Here is a 6,047-nt window from a genome sequence, read left to right on the forward strand (position 1 = left end):
GGTTACCTCCTGTCCGTGAGGTAGAGTTTGGGATCGAGTTGATGCCAGGGACATTATCGATTTCCCAAGCACCTTATCTTCTGGCACCGTCAGATATGAGAGAGTTGGAGCAGCAGTTGTGGGATCTGATTAGCAAGGGTTATATTTGACCATGTGTTTCACCTTGTGGAGCCGCAGTTCTATTTTTCAAGAAGAAAAATGGTTCGATGCATCTTAGCATTGACTACAGACAGTTGAATCAGGTTACAGTGAAAAACAAGTATCGTCTACCGCACATAGATGATCTGTTTGATCAACTTTAGGGGAATTCTGTGTACTCCCAGATTGACTTGAAGTCTGGTTATCATCAGTTGTGGACGAGAGATGAAGATATCCAGAAGACAACATTTCATATGAGGTATGGTCACTATGAGTTTTATATCATGCCTTTTGGAGTGACGAATGTTCTTGTTGTCTTCATGGATCTGATCAACAGGGATTTCAGATACTAGTTGGATAAGTTTGTGGTCGTGTTCATTGACGACATCCTGATCCACTTGCACAGTATTGAAGAGCACGCTTACCATCTCAGGATATTCCTACAGACTATGCGGGAAAGGCAATTGTACGAAAAACTAAGAAAGTGTGAGTTATGTATTGACCGAGTTGTCTTATTTGGTCATGTGATTTCTAGAGATGAAGTTGCAGTTGATCTTAACAAGAAAGAGGTGATTTTGAATTGGTCGCAGTTTACGACAGCTTCCGTGATTCGTAGCTTCTTGGGCCTAGCAGGATTCTACCGTCGTTTTATCGAGAATTTCTCGTAGATAGCTACACCGTTGACTCAGATGACTATGAAATATGTTCCTTTCATTTGTCTACAGAATTCGAGGATAGTTTTTGCGATTTGCGACATCGTTTGATGCCAGCTCCTGTGTTAGCTTTACCATCTGGTTTTGGTGGCTTTATAGCATACACCAATGCTTCTTTTCAGAGCATAGGGTGTGTGTTGACTCAAAATGAGCATGTGATTTCCTATGCCTCTAGACAACTGAATACTCACGAGTAAAATTATCCCGTACATGATCTAGAGCTTGCAGTCATTGTCTTTGCTCTGAAGATTTGGAGACATTATTTGTACGATGATTGGTTTGAGATCTTCTCATATCAAAAAAGTTTGAAGTATATGTTAACACATGCAGAGTTGAACATGGGGCAGCACTGATGGTTGGATCTGTTGAAAGATTACGACTGTGAGATCAAGTAACATACATGTTCTTCAAATCCGGCTGCTGATGCACTTAGTCGCAAAGTGTATGTGAGTTCCCTTCATACCCGTGTTGTTTCTCGAATGGTACATGAGTGTTGTTACTTGGGATTTACTTATATCATAAGAAGGAACGACAAGGTATTCGAGTTTCTTCAATATTTTGGAGCCAACCTTGTACACTGTATCAGGAAAGCATAGTTTTTAGATCTGAAAGCTCCCAAGTTATCTTGGTTAGATCATAGACACAATACATCTGGTTTTAATCTTCAGAGAGATGGTTTGATGTGCCTTTCAGGGCGTGTGGTAGTTCCTGATGACTCCAAATTGAGAGACGATATCTTGTCTCACGCACATCAAAATAGATTCTATGTTCACCCAGGCAGCATGAAGATGTACAAGGATCTACGGATGAGATTCTAGGGGAAAGGTTTAAACCGCAATGTTTGCCAGTTTGTGTCGCGATGCGTTGTTTGTCATCAATTCAAGGAAGATTTAAGATGACCCTGAAGGTTGCTTCAGAGCTTAGATATTCCTAATTGGATGTGGGAGCACGTGACGGTGGACTTTGTCACCAACTTGCTATTGTATTCCAGGAAAATTGATGCAATTTGGGTTGTCGTATACCGATTGTCGAATCTGCACACTTTCTTCCATATAATCGATACATTACTTTTGATTGATGGCACGGCAGTACGTACATGAGATCGTATATCTGCCTGGGATTCCACTAAGTCTCGTCAGTAACAGAGATATGAGGTTTACCTCTAGGACTTGGGGTAGCTTTTAGCGTGCTTTGGGTAATTCTCTATGTTTGAGTACGAATTTTGTCCGGAGACTGATGGTCAGTCATAGCAGACGATTCACACCCTTGAGGACATGCTTAGAACTTCTGTGATGGATTTTGGGCTAGCATAAAAGGATCATTTGCCCTTATTAGAGTTTGCTTATAATAACAGCTACCTTCGCAGCATTAGCATGGCACCTTTTGAGGCTTTGTATGGACACAAATTTTGTACACCGTTGTTTTGGGATAAATTTGGTGATCATCAAGTTGAAGGGTCAAAGTTAGTCTAGCAGATCGCCGAAAAAGTAGAGTTGATCAGACAGAGAGTTAGAGCTGCTCAGGATTGACAGGCCAGTTATGCTAACATGCAACGTAGACCTCTGTAGTTTGAGCCTGGTGAGCACATTTTTCTAAGAGTTTCACTTTTCCGGAAGTTGATGAGTTTGGGCTGAAGGGTAAGTTATTTCCAAGATACATAGGGCCGTTTGAGATTCTCTAGAAGGTTGGGTATGTAGCCTATTAGCTTTGCTGCCCTATCTTTCCAGTATTCATGATGTATTCCACGTATCCCTTCTTAGACAGTATGTCACGAATAGTTCTCATGTGTTGCATCCGATGGATGTTCAGTTAGATCAGGACCTGTTATACATGGAGAGACCTCTTGTTATCATTGGAAGAAAAGAGACCGTACTTCGGAAAAAGAGCATAACTCTAGTCCTGGTGCAGTGGTAGCAACGAGGCACCAAGGAAGCGACTTGGGAGTTAGAAAGTCGTATGCATTCAGAGCATCCCAAGTGGTTTCGAGGGATGTATCTTTTGTTTTTTTCAACACTCATACTTGGTTGTTTGTTAAGTTTTAATAAAGATAATATTTTTTTTTTTTAGTATCCTCATGCTTGATTTCGAGGACGAAATCCTTTTTAAGGAGGGGGTGGAAAGGAAAATGTAGTAACCCATATCCCATTTTATGAGCTTAAAAGGCTAAACATGATTAAGGAGTTTTAATGAATCGGACCAAGAAATCAACTGCAGGATGTCAAAAAATAGTCCAAGATTCAAAGTTGACTCGGGTATTTCAAAAAGTCAGAATATGATCCATGAGAGATCGGAATATCCGAAGTGATCGGACAAGGCAAAGGAGTTCGGAAGAAAGATCGGAACTTCCGAACTAGAGATCGGATCTTCCAAATAGTTAGGAAATTCACACTAATTATGAATTTCCAGTGTTTTGACATGCAGACACATGCATGAGATCGTAAAGTCTGAATGGTGAGATCGGAGCTTCCGAATAGGGCAGTTTGGCACATGGAAGACATGTAGAGATCGGAACTTTCGAACCCTCACCTATAAATATGGCCAATTTTCTCAATTTAAGTGTGTGTTTGAGGTGTTTGAGTGTGTATCAGTGTATATTCTTAGGGTTTTATAAATATACTTGAGGTTCGGGCATTAACAAGGTGCTACGGGACTTGTAGCAGAGTTGTGCCTAGGAGTTAGGGCTTCAACAGCAAAGGGCTGATGACGGATGCATGTATAACCTTATAATCCTAATAATATTAAGGAGTATCTATTAGCTTAGTTAAGACTTTTAGATCAGTAATAGTGAAATGGTAATTATTGGCTTGTAGGCTTGGACCCTAGACTGTTGCTACTAGGACTGCCATAGTGAGGTACGAAAGTACTGTTGAGATACCCAACGATTATGCATGATTATGTGTTGCATATTATGTGCCATGAGACATGTTTTACTACTTTGATATATTATGTTTCATGTTCATATTCATGTTGAGCTGAATATCCTTCTAGATAACCATTGCAGTAGGGTCGCTCAGCCCTAAAGTTCCCGATATATTGTCTGACACCGGGAGACATCGTGATGACAGGGGCTGACGCTATGGCAGTTTATACGAGTTTGTGGAGGTACCCAACGGAGTTGATCCCAGATGGTACTACATACTCATTGGCGCACAGACTTAGCAGATATCGTGTTAACCAGTTCCCAGTCATTTTGCATGCATCGTACTATGTTTGTATACTCAATTCTTATCGTATTAAGCGTAGTCACTCATGTCCAGTGTTTTGTCTCTTGGACACCCTATTTGAAGGGGCAAGTCTCAGGTTGGACGACGTTGGTAGGTCGAGGCAGGTACGATATCCGGTGCTGTGGACACAGTCAGTGTTTTGGTTCAGTAATGTTATTACTGAATTTATATATGATTGTTAAAAAGGTTATTATCATTTGGTTTAGTTATCGGTTGTATTCCGCCGGTTTGGCTCGTAAACATGGTTTATATTTATCGCTTTGCTTAAGTTAATTTGGTTGCATTCTTAACAATACTAGTAGTAGATGATCTGGGTAGGGTCACTACATTGGAGGCTATAAATACAAGATCTGAAGATTTAAGAACGAGAGTGTGCACGACCAAAAGATACATCAGTTAGTTAGAGCTTGTCCACAAAATTATTACGTCTAAACATATTTATCAGCAAGTTGAGCGCTTGCCCTTGGTGTGAAGAACACAACAGATTTCTTGAGCTTTTATAATCAAGTTCTTCACACCCCAACTTACTCACATACATTTGAGAGACTATCTTTATAAATTATTTAAGTGAGAGTCATTGCGCAATGATGTTAAACAATGTGCGAACCTTTGTACCAAATTTTGGACGTGTTTGTCCATTTGAGAGTGAGAGACTAGGAGTTCCGATTTAGGCAGTGGGTAAGTCATAAGATTGGAGTGGGGTAGTTACAAGAAGTTGTAATACTCAAAGTTTTCAAGTGGAATCCTTCCTGAAACGGAAGAATGGGAAATGTAAAAGGATTTGACATTCGAACTTTCATGAACAAATTCGTGTCTCTTTATTTATCGTATTTACTTATTGTTGCTATTTTTAGATGCATTGTTAAAGTACTTTATGTTTTCTCTAAAATACCAAAATGTTACATACAATGTGTTTGATAAAATATTTCAACCAAACTGTTTTTATCATATCAACTTGCATCATTTTCAAACGATTATCAAAATATTTAATCAATTTTTAGAGGATTGTGTCTTTCGCTTGTTTTTGCAAACAAACTCGATATAATCTCTCGGTGCTCGATTCATTTTTTAACATTTCTAGAACAAGCTATTGTAGCTCCAAATTTTTTTAAAAGTGTGTGTATTCACTCTCTCCCTCTACACACATTTTCGATCCTAACAATCGGTGTCAAATAAGTAACATTCGATTGATTTGGTGACTTCTGATGAAAATAAGACCAAAACTAAAAAAAATACAAATTACTGGACTAAAATCAAATATTAAAAATTTATAGCACTCAAATTGCACTTTTTCCTTAATTCAAACCATGATCCTTTCGGTTGTTATTATGTCTTTTTTAAGCAAATCTATCCCCTTTCAGTTCTTGGCTACTATGTCTGGAAAAAGATAAAATGCAAAAGCATACAATAATATTCGATTAATCTCCAATATTATATTCCGCAATAATTGTGATAATTTAGTGCCAACTATTATTGGACATGCGGCACTCGCTACAATATTTGTCTTTGTGAATTTTACTTTTTATGTTGTCAAAATTTTAGTTTAGTAGTTTTATTTGTCTGGAAATTTTATTAGTCTTTTTTTATGTGATGTTGACGTGTAAACAATACACCATCAGCGCTGTCGACCAAAATCGACTAAAATTGTACAAATTAGAAGATACATATTTAACTGAAATTTAGTATCAAAGAAGATCAAAGGTCGTAAAAACGTTGACATATATACAAGATCGAAGATATTCCAATTTTTTGTTTATGTTTTTCACCTTTTCTCACCATTTCCTTACTTGGTGAAGATGAGAACTTTTTAAATGATTGTCAAAATATTCGTTCTGGATTTTTTTTATTTTAAAAATGCTTGTTCTGTGTTGGAATGACCATGAATGACGGTCGAAAGGACAAGTGTCCAATTACTGTGGGCGTTTGGACAAGTGGGAATTGTTTAAAATTATTTGGACAAGTGGGAATCGTT

The sequence above is a fragment of the Henckelia pumila genome, chromosome 1 (genome assembly GCF_033568475.1).
Source record: "Henckelia pumila isolate YLH828 chromosome 1, ASM3356847v2, whole genome shotgun sequence".
Classification (NCBI taxonomy): Eukaryota; Viridiplantae; Streptophyta; class Magnoliopsida; order Lamiales; family Gesneriaceae; genus Henckelia; species Henckelia pumila.